The following is a 16,527-nucleotide window of genomic DNA, read 5'->3' as shown; positions in this document are numbered from 1 at the left end:
TCCGCCCAGACCTACTTTGGTTAAACAGCCATAACTTTGCGCTCCGAACTCCGAATGATGAACCGTTTAAAGATTTGGAGAGATGATTCAGAGCTTTAAAAACTTCATGTTTTGATGAAGACCCAAATCTCAAGTCTGGTTGGTCGAAAATGGGGAGAAAGGCAGTACTTCAGTGCTGCCAGGCAGTTCTGCGCACCTCTGGTAACAAGGCCATAACTCTCTGCTCCGAGCTCCGAATGATGAACCGTTTGAAGATTTAGAAAGCTAATTCAGAGATCTAAAAACTTCATATTTTGGTGGAGATCCAATTCTCAAGGATGATTGGTCGAAAATAAAGATCAAGGCAGAATTTCATTGCTGCCAGGCAGTTCTGCGCACCTCTGGTAACAAGGCCATAACTCCCTGGTCCGAGCTCCGAATGACGAACTTCTTGAAGATTTGGAAAGCTGATTCAGAGCTCTAAATATGCCATTTTATAATGGAAGTCCAGTTCTCAAGTTTACAAGGTCAAAATGGTGAGCAAAGTCCTGACTCCACTGCTGCCAGAAATTCAGAATTGTGCCTTTTGATGGCCAAAACTCCACAAAGCCTTGATTTTGCTCCTTTTTTGGCAAATGGACCTGAAAATGCATAAAAACATAGAAATGAAGATAATCTACATAAATTAACATACAACGGACTTTACTAATGCAATTTAGGGCGCTTGAATATATAATATTCGGCGCTTATCACACCCCCAAACTTACATTTTGCTAGTCCCTTAGCAAAACTACAATGAAAAATTTAATGAAAAGACAACCATGGGCTTGCTACTGCAAAAATATCATCCATGGTAAAATAAGATATATATATTGCTCAAAAAATAACTTGAAATAGAAAAAGAGCTGGAGATGGGGTCATTGGGAAGACTACCTTGCATATATGAAGCGTTGATACAAAAATTGGCTAAATACATTTCCACATACATGCATCAACATCAAAGTCTATATAAATAACTCAATTATCATCTCTTGAATGGAAATCAACTCTAGCTTCAGTGAAAGTGAATTAGATTCTCAACATGCGGCTTTTACTTTCTTTTCCAATTCCAAAGCGCAAGTTTTCAAATCATTGAATTCCCCTTTAAATGAGGTCCCTAAGGCATGATTTTATTTACAAGACAACTTTTGTTGCTTGTTGACAATTTATTGTAACTCAAGCGAAACATAGAATGGTTGTGCAATGCTGAAGTCCCTTAAGCTTTCTAACCAACCCTTGTAGCAAGCGTTAGGCCAACAACTCCCAAACCAGATGGCTTTAGGGTGTTAAGTGTAGAGACACTCCATAGGGCTTAATAGCTCAAGTTGGAAAGGCTACGAACTCCAACGAACCATGTTTATTACCAGTTTATTTTTTTTTGAATGACCGTGCAATGTTTAAGTCCTTTAAGCTTTCTAACCAACCCTTGTAGCAAGCGTTAGGCCAACAACTCCCAAACCAGATGGCTTTAGGGTGTTAAGTGTAGAGACACTCCTAGGGCTTAATAGCTCGAGTTGGAAAGGCTACGAACGTCAACTGGTCATTATTTTATTTCCTTTTCAGTTTTTTTTTTTTAGATTCATGCCAAAAGTATTCATCCATTAGGTTCATCAAATCAGATTAACTAGGGCAAGGTCAAGGTCAATCAAGTTGCATGCCTCACAGTTAAGTTTCCAATGTGCATCTGTGCATTGTGAAGCTTAAAAGAGTGTCAAATCCAGCGAGAATTTAATTGAGACATTTATACAGACTAATTTGAATCTACATGATCATTTCAACTTAAATTTTCTTTATTTTCAAAAATATCAGCTGCTTCTATACACAAAGTTTTAAACATATGCTTTCATCTCCAACAGGTTTCAAATTCCATTATCATTGCTTAGCAAAAATGTAAAACCAAAAATACATAAATGCACCCCCAAACTTGAATGTCACATTGTCCTCAATGTGAGAAGACAAGTAAATCAAAATAAGCGCAAAGAGGGTAAAAGAACAATAATACCAAGTGGAGTGACGACGACGTAGATGTTCAGCCATGTGAGTGCGCAACGGCGTCCCCCAAACTTGGACATGAAGACCTATCAAGACAGAACTAATGTACACAGGTGAAAGCATAGGTCTCTTAAGAAAAAAAATCAAAACAGAAATGAAAACACTAAGACGAATGTGATTGCAAGGTAAAAATCCATACAAAATACAAATTGGCACACATGAGTCATAAGTGTAAAATGGAAAACAAAACAATGCCAAAAGCCGTGCATTTAGAGAGATAAAGTTGGCTTAGGCAATTCGTCAAACACGTGGTGTGCAAGACAAAAAGGAAGAGGGCCAAAGGTTGATTAGAGATGAGAAAATCCAAAAATTTGGCCCTGCAAATGCAATACACAACTCCCAAACAATCACAAATCCTTCACACAAGCAATCCCATCCTCCATTGATCAAAAATTGAAAGAAAAAGAGGGTAGACACTTACCCAACAATGGAGAACACAAGGCCCATTATTTGTGGTTAATGGAAGATGTGGATGAGAGGTTGATGATGGTGCTTGGGTTAGAGGAGAGTGGGGAAAAAGGTAGAGGAGGTGAAGGTGGGTTTGCATGGGGTGGTGAGGTTGAGGGTGGTTGGGTTGTGAAGTTGGTGGAGGAGAGGGGTTGGCAGCTGAGGAGAGGAGATGAGGTTGAGTGAGAGTTGGGGTGGTGGATGGAGATGCTGAGATGGTGGGTTTGATGGGTTGAGGTTTGCCGAGAGAGATGAGGAAGGTTGGGGGGTTGATGGTGGTGAGTTATGGGTTGCATGCATGGTGGGATGAGATGAGGGTGGTGAAGTGAGGTTGATGGTGGTTGAATGGTGTGAGGCCGAGAGGGATGGTGGCTCACATTTAGAGCACTCCAAATGGGAGCTAGAGTGCTCTAAATGAAGGCAGTAGCTTGGGATGAGATTGGTTCACATTTAGAGCACTCTAAAATGGAATTAGAGTGCTCTAAAGACAAGCAGCAGCCTCGGAATGATGGTGGAGAAGTTTGGAGCAATCCAAATGGAAGCTAGAGCACTCCAAACTTGGGCAGTGAGCATGCAAAATTGGTGTGGTAATTTGGAGCAATCTGAATGGGATTTGGAGGGCACGAAATTGGCTCAGTAGGCTAGGGGGTGAGCTCGGCTGTGAGGACTGAAGCAATGAGTGAAAGGGAAAACATGCAAGACAGTGAGCACCATAGAAGTTGAATTTGTTGCAATGGAATATGGAATGTGAGCAACATGGAAATGGAAGTTGTTCAAAATGGAGTCCATGCATGGAAATTCCATGCATTTGCATTTGCAATCTCATTCCATGGGAGACAGTGAGCACTATTGCATGCATTTTCATGCATTTTGATGCATTTGCAACATCATTCCAGGAATTTTGCAAGTTGGCGACTTGGAAACAAAAAAAATTTTGCATGTCATTCCCATGGAATGGAAGAATGTCTGAAAATTTTCAAATTGTCTCATAATGCTTGAATGTACTGAAGAAAATTTTCAAATTGCATCATCTTTGGAAAATTTCCAGACTTTGAATGAATTTGAAAATTTTGGAATTTTTGAATATCTCTTCAATGCAACATCACACAATTCATGGAAAATTTTTAAAACTTGCAATGTCAATCCAATGCATGGATTAATTTTTTGAAAATTCTTCAAACTTTGCAATTGTGCACCAATGCTTGGATGAATGTAGAAAATTTTTAAACTTGGCAACTTTTCTCTGATGCATGGAATTTTTTTTTAAAACTTAGCAACTCCATTTTAATTCAATGCATGGAAAAATTTAAACTTTGCACTTCATCTCAAATGCATGGATGAAATTTGGGAAAATTTTGAGACCTTGCAACTACTCTCTACTGCATAAATGAAATTAAGAAACTTTTCAAACTTTCGCAACATCACACAAATGCATGGATGATTTTGAGCAACCATGATCCAACAATGCATTGAAGATGAGAGGCTATGCATGTGAGTGCCATGTCGAAAGTCCGAGAAAATTGTCTGATAGAGCCGGAAACTTGCGGGAATGAAAACAGGAGTTGAGAAGGTCTAATAAGCCGGTCTAAAATTGTGAAACACAATTGAAGAGCATTCCAGAAAAATCAAATTTTTGGCTTTTCGAAACCATTTCCCGGAAAATTTCAAGGCTCAGGCAATTGAAATGAGGGAAGCTTGGAACATCGAAAGAATTTCTTCCCTTGCTTTGCTAAATTTAATGTCGATAGCTAGACGAACCAGGATCAGGATCCATTGGAGAGATGGATCCTTAACGCTCCGTATGCAACTTGCCTCCTTCATATGGTCTCAGACTTGGATCAATGAATGGTGAGGGATATTGATCCTTCCGAAGAGAAACAAGGTTGGCCTTAGAGGATTTGAGCATCGCTTTTAATCTCACTTCTTTTATTTTCAGATTTAAGCAAAGGTGTTGCTTGTTCGAGATTATGGAGGCTCGTTGAATGTCATTGTTTTGACTAACAATGGTAGGATCATGACCTTTCATATTTGCAATCTCCAAGTCATATACCTCATTGTACTCAAATGGTTTGTTCACAGGTTGAGTATCATGGACAATGATTCTAGATTGGGCTGGAATGATTGGAAGAATTTTCAGCAACTTGTCAACATTTTCCTTACCTTTGTCCGGTGGTTCACCCTCAAAATGTTGAGGTAACTCCGGTGAAGAAATGGAAGGAGATGGACAATCCCACGATAGAGATGGATTTGGTGCTTCCCATAAAGGAGAGGAAAATGGTGATGGAATATCAAGCAAGGAGTTGACTTCCCGAATGGATTTGTCCACACCAAAATCCTCAAAATCAAAAGGGACCAAGCAAGCATGTAGGGGATCCTCCGTTGAAGGAGGTGGCATTGGATTTTGAATGTGTTCATCAGCAATAGTGATTTCAAAACACTCATTGTCATCTGAAGGAAGTTGCACAACATTGAAGATATTGAGCTTAACATTCATATTCCCAAAAGAGATATCCATCAATCCGGATCTACAGTTAATGGAAGCATTAGCTGTAGCTAGAAAAGGACGTCCGAGAATTATGGGAATGTGTTTTCTTGGATCATGGACTGGTTCCGTATCAAGAACCACGAAGTCTACCGGGAAGTAGAATTTGTCCACTTTTATGATCACATCTTCAATAATTCCCCGTGGTTGCTTAATAGATCGATCAGCAAATTGCAACACTATCGGAGTTGGCTTTAGATCTCCCAAACCAAGTTGTAGGTAAACCGAATATGGAATCAAATTCACACTAGCTCCTAAGTCAAGGAGGGCCCTCTCGATTTTGTTGTCACCAATGACACAAGAGATTGTGGGGGCACCCGGATCCTTATACTTCGGAGGAGTGCTGTGCTGAATGATCGCACTAACATTTTCGGTTAACCTCACTTTCTTTGGTAAATGACTTCTGGAAGTGCGCTTTTGAGTGCACAAATCCTTAAGGAATTTTGCATAGGGAGGAATTTGCTTGATAGCATCCAAGAGAGGAAGATTGATCTTTACTTGCCTAAAGACCTCCCACATGTCTTGAATTTTGCAATTCTTATTCCCAAAATGTGTCGACTCTTGAAGACGTTGAGGGAACGGAGCTTTTGGCTCATAAGTAGTTTCCACATTTGGGGTGACATGCGTGGGACTTCCGTGAATGGTATTTGGACAAGAAGAACTTGGATTTGGACTTGAAGAGCTTGAATTTGGATTTTTCAACGGAGGGTTTTTCTCACTTGTGTCTCCATCAACCTTGTTGTCAACCACTCTACCACTCCGAAGGGTGGTGATAGCTTGAACTTGTTCATGAGTCGGCCCACTCGGAGGAGGGGTTTCATCAATCACATGCATTCCTCTAGGATTTTCAAATGGTTGAGCGGGAAGCTTACCCTTGTCTTTTTGAAGAAGTTGGTTCACTTGGTTAGCTATTTGTCCCATTTGATTTTCGAGCCTAGCTATGGATTGAGTATGGGAGTGAACCATTTGGAGAGTAGGTTGCAAGGATGTCAAGAGATGATTGTTGGAATCTATGATTTGCTTGTTTAATGATTCCATCATTTGCACATTTAATGATTCCATCATTTGCTTGTTTGCAGCCACTATCTCATCAATTGGATTCACAGGAGGTTGAGTGGAGACATTTGGATTGTATGGAGGTTGGTAGCTTGAAGAGGCTTGGAAAGGCCTACCTTGATATTGAGAAGAGGGCTGATTTTGAGGCCCTTGATTTTGAAGTTGGGAATTTTGTGGGGCTTGTTGCCTCCACGAAAAATTCGGATGGTCTCGCCAACCCGGATTGTAGGTGTTGGAATATGGATTGTTCCCGGGCCGTGAGAACATGGCATTAGCTTGCTCTTGGTTGGGATTGGGAAATTGCTCCGGTGTGGGGCAATCTTCCGAGAGATGAAATGGACTATTACATGAGGCACAAACCGAACTTGCCGGATTTTGAGACACTGAAGGAGGAAGATGTGGTGCCATCAATTGGTAGAATTTATGAGCTATGGCATCCACTTGAGATGATTCCTCCCTTATTGATTTTTGTTGACAAGGATTGGTGTTCTTTGGAGTGGTTGAGGTCGGAGCCCTACGAGAATTGTGTTAAAGTGAATTTTCACTCAAATTCTCAAGTAAGGTCCAAGCCTCATCCGCATTCTTGGACATGAACATCCCACCACAAGAAGAGTCAACCATAAATCTATGGGTGTCGGTCAAACCGGCATAGAAAGCTTGCACTAATTGCCATTTTGGGATCAAATGATGAGGACATTTCCGAAGAAGATCTTGTAGCCTTTCCCAAGTCTCATGGAGTTGTTCTCCATCAATTTGAGAAAAGCTTAGAATGGAACGCCTCATTTGGTTGGTTTTACTCACCGGATAATACTTCTTAAGGAATTCTTGTTGCAATTGAGCCCAAGAAGTAATAGAGTTGGGAGCGAGGGAGTTCAACCAATATTTTGCCCTATCCTTTAGGGAGAATGGGAAAAGATGGAGATGAAGTGCATTGTCCGGAAAACCTCTCAACCGGATGGTCGAACAGATTTCAAGGAACTCATCAAGATGCTTATATGGATCTTCATTATCAAAGCCATGAAATGATGGAAGCATTTGAATGGTACTAGACTTGATCTCATATTGAGCGGCATCGATGTTTGGCATCACTATGCAAGATGGAGAAGCATAGGTGGTAGGGATGAAATGATCTCTAAGAGTCATTGGCTCGATATTAGGAATTTCAGCCCTTTCATTCCCCGGATTTCCTACGTTATCCCCCATTATATTGAATTCAGTTCCAAGGTCCCTTATAAGAGTGGGTTCCCTAAGGTTCCGTCTAAGAGTTCTTTCAAGAGAGTTAATATCAATGGGAGAATCGATTGTGGGTAAGGAAAGTGACCTACGACCGAACATCAACAACAAAGCATATACTCAACAAAGCAATTCATCAACCACAACTCCACATACGATGTTCCCTTTCTCCTCAATTATCAAGACAGAAAATGTAAATGGCCACGACAAGGACCGATGCTTGAATACAAAATATAAACAAGTTAAGAGCCTCGACAAGGGCTTCACAACTAAATTAAACACATACACAATATTCACAATGCAAAACTAGAAGTCAAGAGACTTACCTGGGGTCCTCTAGACTTACAATTTGCTAGCAATCCCACGGCGAGCTTCGAGTCCCTAGAATCTTACAACACGAAGATGATCAAAACATACAAGGAATATTCACAAGACACAATATGCACAATCAGACTAAATTTAACCCTAAACTTTGGTTGCTAAACCGTTTGCAGTCCCCGGCAACGGCGCCAAAAATTTATCGGTTGATCAACTATACATCAACCTTCGCAATAGCACGAATCATTGTAAAATAGGGCTATTGGTCGGGTAAGTCGAACCACTGGGACTGCGCTAGTCTTAAGGCAACCTAAGTGTCTAAAGTCATTTTAGAGTGATAAGGGTTGTTCATAGAGGGTTTGTTTTATGGTCACTAAACTAGGAATTCAAAGTGCATAAAATAATAGTGTTAGTAAATGAGAGTTAGAGATAATAAAAGGGGAAACTAGAGAAGTGAATCCACCTACGCCCTAAATACATGCTAAATCAAGACTAAATTGGGGATAAACACTATATAAGCAATGATCAAGAATTATGTAGCAACACATAGTTGCTTCATAACCAATAAGAAGTTCATGAGATTAAAACAAGAATGGTCTATCAAAAGACAACACATTTGGACTACCTAGACTAGGGTGTAGTATCAAATACATTAACTTAAGCAAAAGACCATCAAGCATTCAATCAAATGATGAAGCACATGAAGGTAAGAATCAAGCATAATCCATCAAAGGAGGTACCTAAGCAATGGAATATCAAGTTTCAAAATCAACATGCCTTGAAAACCATTCATAGTTAATATCTTCATTGTCACTATGAAAATAAAAGCAATAAGACTAATGTAAGAATCATCAAGACAAGCTAAATAACTCACATCAATCATTTAAACATGAATATTCATTACAAGAAGTAATAAGCTCTTAAACTATGAAAAGACCAAAGTTTATACATTATAATCCCCAAAATAGAACCTAATCTAGAACATGAACAAAAGGGGAGGCTTCATCACCTCCCTAGATGAGGTTTAGTTACCCATGAGTGAGCTAGAAGAAGGAAGAATCAAAGCCTTGACCTCCATTTTCGAGCTCCCCTCTTCTAGCTCCAAGAACACACCTTTCTTCTTGCTCTCTTCTCTCTCCTCTATCTTGTAGAATATATAGGATAATGATATGTGTGGCCTTCCTTGCCTTATCTCCTTCAACAAAGCTCTCTCTCTCCTCCAAAAAACATCCCCAACCACCTCATAAAGAAGTAAGTAGAAAATGAGGAAACCAATGCACAAGTGGCTGCCAAAATGAGAATTCCCGAAGGCAATTCTGCCCCAAATTCGAGCACTCTAAGCAAGGCCTCGAGCGCTCGAATTTAGTGTAAAAATGCCCATGCTTCACTTGCTCCGCCCAGACCTACTTTGGTTAAACAGCCATAACTTTGCGCTCCGAACTCCGAATGATGAACCGTTTAAAGATTTGGAGAGATGCCATAACTCTCTGCTCCGAGCTCCGAATGATGAACCGTTTGAAGATTTAGAAAGCTAATTCAGAGCTCTAAAAACTTCATGTTTTGGTGGAGATCCAATTCTCAAGGATGATTGGTCGAAAATGAAGATCAAGGCAGAATTTCATTGCTGCCAGGCAGTTCTGCGCACCTCTGGTAACAAGGCCATAACTCCCTGGTCCGAGCTCCGAATGACGAACTTCTTGAAGATTTGGAAAGCTGATTCAGAGCTCTAAATATGTCATTTTATAATGGAAGTCCAGTTCTCGAGTTTGCAAGGTCAAAATGGTGAGCAAAGTCCTGACTCCACTGCTGCCAGAAATTCAGAATTGTGCCTTTTGATGGCCAAAACTCCACAAAGCCTTGATTTTGCTCCTTTTTTGGCAAATGGACCTGAAAATGCATAAAAACATAGAAATGAAGATAATCTACATAAATTAACATACAACGGACTTTACTAATGCAATTTAGGGCGCTTGAATATATAATATTCGGCGCTTATCACCATGTTGGCATATGAAGGCCTGAATAGCCTCGGATATGTGTCCTGAAGCTCTGGGGGACATCTATGTGGACAGTGGCAAGAGCGGGCTAAAGTGTCCACTGTAATGGTGATCGGATGGCCATCGATAGAAGTGACCATCTCGGCTGTGGTACGTGGCGATGGTCGGAGGTTCTGGTGGAACAACCGAACCAGCCGTGGGTAGACTGGCTCTGTAACAGGGGCAAGAATAGCGGCTAGGCCCCTCTGAATAATATCCTGGTAGGCGGATCGGGTCAGCACTGATCGAAAGAAGAAGGCCGTGTCAAACTCTGACTCATAGTCGAGCGTCATGTGCACATATCGAGGCGTGAGCCTATCACACCCCAGATGAGCTCGCTGAGCAGGCTGAGGTGGTATATGTGAATGCTCAGCTCCAGTTTGCGGTGGAGATGGTGATGGAGTGAAAGTAGGATGAGCCACAGAAGTGGATGGTATGTGGTCATCCTCAGGCTCATGAGATGGTGACTGAGGCGGGGTAGCCTGTGCTGGCTCCCGCTATGCATAAGAGGGCTCTGCTGGCTCCTCTGTTCGTGGCCTAGTATGTCGGGTGGGCCCGTGTTTCCTGTTGGCAACGGTCTTCCTCTTTACCATGGCCTGCAAAAAGAAAAAGAAAAACTTGCAATGGGAGTTAGTGCCAGAATAAGAAATTTAGAAGCACGAAATAAAATCATGTATGTCAAATAAAATAGATAAAACAAATATGACATGAATTTATGCAAGTGGTAGAATATGGAACATGCTAAACAATGTAAGTATGAAATGTATCCAATATGGAATATCACAGGCATTGGGCATAGATATGATAACATGAACATAAGATATGATGAATGAAGTGTGTGTGTGAGATCTGTGAAGTTCGATCGATCATAAAAAGAAGTGAGATCGATCACAAAAGTTGGATCGATCGAAAGTAAGTGAGATCGATCTCACTACTTCGATCGATCAAAGATATGAGTTCGATCGATCTTTCATGATTGATCGGAGATACTAGTTCGATCGATCAAACTATGCGACGTTGAAAACTCAAAGGTCACAGATCTATGACTTTGGAAGCATGGGGCCTACACGAACGTGTTCGTAGGCCCAACAACACATCAAATCAACAAATATCCATCATAAATCGAGGCCCAAACTCCCAAAGATAGATCAAAAACACATATATATACATAGAAGCATACACATATATATACATATAGAAACTCAAGGCTTCAAAGCTTTAAAAATGGAGATTCAACCATCTAAGCAACCTAAATCGAGTATGTAAATCATTGAATCATCAAATTGAAGATCAAATCTCAAAGTGGATTTCAGTTCTTACCTTGAACGAGTGAGAGAAGTGGATGCGAAGAGGGGAAGATGGAATCTGAGATGAGAGAGAGATGTAAAGCTTGGAAACTCGCCGGAAAGCTTCGCTGGAGATGGTGAAGTGGTTAGACAGTGACGGCGATAAAGAGAGGTTAGGGTTTTGAGGATGAGGGTGAGTTAGATAATCTTTATAATCGATCTTGCAAACCCTCGGTTCTATTTTTAAAAACATTCCCGACAGGGTTCGATCGATCGAACTCAACTGCGATCGATCGAACTTTGATGAACTCTCTTCAAAGTATTTTTGGATTTTTGAAATTTTTTGAAAATTGCAAAATGAAAATTAAAAATTGGGATTAAAATTAAAAAAAAATTGGAAAATAAAATAAAATAAAATATTTTTGGGTTTTTTTTTTTAATTAGATTTAATTGAATAAACATTAATAATTAAAAATTAATTAAAATAGAATATTTTTGAATTTTTGAAAACATTTTGAAAAATAAAATGAAATGCAAATGCAAATATTTTTGGGTTTTGGAAATTTGAAAAGTCAAAATAAAGTAAAAATAATGAAATGAAGACTGAGATCGATCGAAACAAGAGTTTGATCGATCAGACAGAGAGCAAAAATATGCAGGTTTTCGGCTCAGAAAATTGGCTAAGTGTTGGAACATGAGATCGATCGAACTTGAAAGTTGGATCGATCGAAGGTTTCTTGATCGATCTAAGAGTTAGTTCGAACAATGGGACAGAGAGGTGATTTGGATGCAGGTTTCTGCAAGTCGAAAATTTTTCTAAGTGTTGGGTGTAGAGAGGAGTTTGATCGATCGAACTCAAGTTTGAGATCGATCGAACTATGTAGAATGCTCAATAATGACATGAAAGCTTATGCAATCCTCACCAAAGTTCCTTGAAATGCATATAAACCAAAAACAAGTATCTAGACTTCGCAAGAAATGAAATGGAAGATAAAAATGGGGGAGGAATAGGGTTTTGACACCCTACGAATGCTTTTGCTAGTCTTTAACGTCTCTAGCAAGACATTGGGCTCTTTTAGCCCAGATCAAAGATCTTATAATGCATTCCCTCCTTGTTGGGGTGATAGATGCTTTGAACTCCTCCCAACAAATGGTTCTTTGAAGAACTTGTTAGATTAAGCTCAAAAGAAATCTTTGGTCCCTTGTCTGTGCAATTACAACCTTTGGGCTTCCATGCCCTTTCAAAGCTAGAGTTTGGAACAAGACTTTTAGAATGCAAGGTTAAAGATGATCCTTTGGAAGTTTTGGTTTTACACAAAAGCTCATTTCCTTGGCATTGAAGATTATGACATTCATCTACAACATTAACTTCTCCTTCATATTTGTCAAATGAATTGGGTGTGGGATTAAAGATATTCAACTTCACCTTCATGTGGCCAAATGAAATCTTCATTATCCTCGTCCTACAATTGATGTTGGCATTAGCGGTTGCCAAGAAAGGACGGCCAAGGATAACGGGAATTTGACTCTTAGGATTGGGAACCGGTTCCGTGTCTATGACAACAAAATCAACCGGGAAGAAGAATTTGTCAATCTTTATCAAAACATCCTCAATTATACCCCTAGGCTCCTTAATGGATCAGTCGGTAAGTTGCAAAACTACCGACGTCTGTTTCAATTCACCTAAGCCCAATTTGACATAAACCGAGTATGGAAGAAGGTTAACACTTGCTCCTAAGTCAAGAAGCGCCCAATTAATGATATGATCACCAATAATGCATGATGTAGTGGGTGAACCGGGGTCCCTAAACTTTGGAAGAGTGTTATGTTGCAAAATTGAGCTTACTTGCTCGGTCAAAACCACTTTTCTTGGTGTTTGGCTCTTGTTCTTCCACTTTTGGGTGCACAAGTCCTTCAAGAATTTGGCATAAGCCGGAATTTGCTTGATTGCATTCAATAGTGGAAGATTAACTTTCACTTGCCTAAACATTTCCATGATTTCATTGGTTTTTGCCTTTTGCTTGTCTTTTGAAATGGATCCTTTTAAGGCATCCAGAAATGGAACTTTTGGTTCAAACACTTTTTCAAACTTTTCTGTTGAACTCTCCTCAACATAAAAAGTTTTCAAATCATTTTTTAACAAAACCTTTTCAACATCATTTTTCAAAACTTCTTTTTCAAACACATCTTTCAAGACTTTCTCATTTACAACGTCATGTATATGCAATGAAGGAGGAATGGGATGTGAAACGGGATGGGTGACAACTTAAGGTTGCACTGGTTCACTTTCTTCATTGGACATTCCAACTTGGTTGTCCACAATCCTACCACTCCGCAAGGTAGTCACCACATTAACATGTTCAATGGTGTGGCCTTCCGATGAGGAATGGGTTTCCACAACACATTGTTGCTTAGGTGGGGCATTTATAGGCATCTTTCCCTTCTCTCTTGCATTAAGAGTGCTTGCTATTTGCCCTACTTGGGTTTCTAGCTTCGCAATAGATTAAGAGTGAGAATGAAGCAATTGAGTGTTAGCCTCTAAAGTGCCCAAAGTATTCAAAACTTTCTCTTCAAAGGTGGGACTTCTAGTATTACCTTGGGAATAAAATTGGTTGGGAAAATGAGATTTAGCAAATTGATTCCCTTGTGATTGATAAGGTCTATAACCTTGGGATCCTTGGTTTTGAAGTGGAGGTGGAATGTACTTCCCTTGAAAACTGCCTTGGGAAGGGTTTGAGCCCTCTCCTTGGTTTTTCCAAGAGAAATTCGGATGATTCCTCCAACTTGGATTATAATGAGTGCCATAAGGATTGTTCCCTTGGTTCACAAAAGCCGCATTGACTTGTTCATTAGGTTCACCTTGCACTTGTCCATGAGGACAATGAGAAGTAGAATGAAGAACACTAGAACAAGTCATACATATTTCATTTGATGCACGATGAGAATGGTTAGGGAAGAAAGATACTTGGTTCGCCGAGTTTTGGTTAATCAAAAATTGATCAAACCTTTGAGATAAAGACTTCATTTCGGCAGCTATTTCATTTGAATGGTTGACTTGATGTAAGCCAACACTCTTCCTACCTTTTGAATTTCTACCATTCTTGGATGATAATGTTCTATGCAGAGAATTTTCACTTATGCTCTCATAGAGACGCCACACGTCATCCTTATGCCTATTAATGTATGAGCCACCTATGGAAGCATCAACCATACCCTTATAGTTGTCTGATAAGCTCTCAAAGAAGTATTGAACTAATTACCATTTGGGCATATCATGATGTGGACACTTCCTAAGCAATTCATTGAAGCGTTCCCATGCCTCATGAAACGTTTCTCCATCCCCATGTGAAAATTCTCGAATTAAGGTTCTCATGGCATTGGTCTTAGAAACCGGATAGTACTTCTTCAAGAACTCTTGTTGCATTTCTGCCCAAGAAGTGATTGAAAAAGGCCAAGGATTGTTAAACCAATACTTTGCCTTATCTTTTAAGGTGAATAGAAAAAGTTTGAGTCTTAAAACCTCTTCTGGCATGTCCGTATATTTTACGGTGGAACATACTTCAAGAAACTCATCCAAATGCTTGTTAGGTTCTTCACTTGGAAGTCCATGATAGTTAAGAAGTATTTGAATGGTTTGTGGCTTAATTTCATAATGATGTGCTCTAAATGGAGGCAATTGGATGCATGTAGGTGCATTATACTCATTAGGCATATAATGGTTTCTTAAAGCAAGAGGTGGATTAGCTACTTGAGGTGCAACATGAACACCTTGGTTTTGAATTCCTTGATTGTTGATGGGAGGTTGTGGAGCATACATTGGCCTTGGCATTCCATATGGAACTTGGCCTTGTTGTTGTGGTGGTTGTGAATGAATGTCCTAGGCATGCCTAATGGTATTTGTATGTTCTCATTGTGCACATTGGGATGAAGGATACCTTGTTAGTCTATGTAACCAATGTCCTCAACATGATCATCATTATGGTCATCCATTGAAAGATTGGCTCTATTTGAACTTCCTCTTCCCCTAGGATTTCTAACGATAGATTCAAGATGTAAATCAAGAGGGATAAGAGTTGGTCTCAATGAACGACGTTCATGCATGCATAATGCAAAACACAACAAACACAAAGAATGACAAACACTATGCCTTCACAACAATGCAATTACACTTCTTCCACAAACATTTAATTCATACTCCCATGCTTTAACAAAAATGATGCAAGACAATTAAAAATAAGCCTCCATGCAGGCCGACGATTTAATTAAGGGATTGAGTAAAAAATGTCTCACAAAGGTCCTTTAGCACTTCAACTCCAAATTTAAAGCTTAGCTTAGCAAATTTTTAAATTTTTTTAGCTTTTTGCTTTCTTTGCTTGCTTGAATTGAATGCTCAATGGCTCCTTTGCTTGCTTCTTCTCCAACAATGCACCTAGTCAAGTAATCAACACAATAAGTAACCAACAAGAAAAATAGAAGTAAAGTAAAGACATGATCAAAAGAGTACTAATCCTAATCAATTCCACAATTTCGACGTTGCCTAATCTAATCAACAAATCCCGGCAACGGCGCCAAAATTTGAAGCCTAAAACGTCGTTCCTACACGCCAAATTGATGTAGTGAATGTGCGGTTCAAGAAAAGCCTTTTGGGTCAAGTTTAAATTTATAAAAACCACTATTAACACTACTACTAAAGTAGCAAGAGTGAGTAAAGATCGTCCCAAGGGATTATGAGGATTAAGCAATGTCGTGGAATCACAATTAGGGCTAGTAGGTCGAGTGATCAAGCAATTGGTTCGTTGGTTGATTAAAGAGCAACTAAATTAAACTAAGTGATAGCAAAGAATGCAATTAAGAGTAAGTAAGAGAGAGAGATCTTGGGGTTTAGAGATCACCACCAAGCAATGCATTTCTATATCATTGACAAGTGATTAATGAGGGCAAATGGTGTGTTACAATATTGGTGTATCTGTGTTTGGTTGATTCAACAAGTAAAAATGACTAGTTAAGCATGTATTGTCTAAACATCATGTGAAAGGCACAATATATCTAAGCAATGAAGCATATATTGTCTAAACAACATGTGAAAGGCACAATAGATCAAAACAAGTCATTAATCCTTTCATTAAAGTCACAATCCAAATTCAACACAAGGATAGAGATATATGCTACTTGCATTCAAAAGCTTGGATCATCAAACAACAAGCATAGATTATCCTCCCATTTAACACTACACTACAACTACACTACATCTACACTACTAGCATGGAAATAAACTAGGGGAGAGGCACAATCCATCAAGGCATAAGCATGAACCATCAAGAGAATCATAAGAGCATTCCTTTAAGCACTATGTTTTGACAATCTCCAAATCTATAGCATCAATACACATAGACATGCATCAATAACACAAAATCTAGAGACAAGCACATTAACATCTATACTAGCATACATAGACATATGGATAGAATGAAATGATCAATTGAAAGCATTAAACCACATAAATCATTGAATAAACAAGATTTATATATATCAAAGTGTC

The 16,527-nt window shown here is 39.4% G+C and overlaps 1 non-coding gene across 1 annotated transcript; it reads left to right on the top strand.

The window, feature by feature from the left end:
- The first annotated feature begins 14,257 nt into the window (after positions 1-14,257).
- LOC132284197 (small nucleolar RNA R71) lies at positions 14,258-14,364 on the top strand. Its single transcript, XR_009472215.1, has one exon. It is a non-coding gene; the product is annotated as a small nucleolar RNA R71 (small nucleolar RNA).
- Positions 14,365-16,527: the final 2,163 nt, after the last annotated feature.

This window comes from Cornus florida, unplaced genomic scaffold (assembly GCF_030987335.1).
Source record: "Cornus florida cultivar Cherokee Brave unplaced genomic scaffold, ASM3098733v1 CherokeeBrave_3.0.0_Hap2_Chr01, whole genome shotgun sequence".
Lineage (NCBI taxonomy): Eukaryota > Viridiplantae > Streptophyta > Magnoliopsida > Cornales > Cornaceae > Cornus > Cornus florida.
Note: the sequence above shows the minus strand (reverse complement) of the source record. Positions and strands in the feature narration are given on the sequence as shown.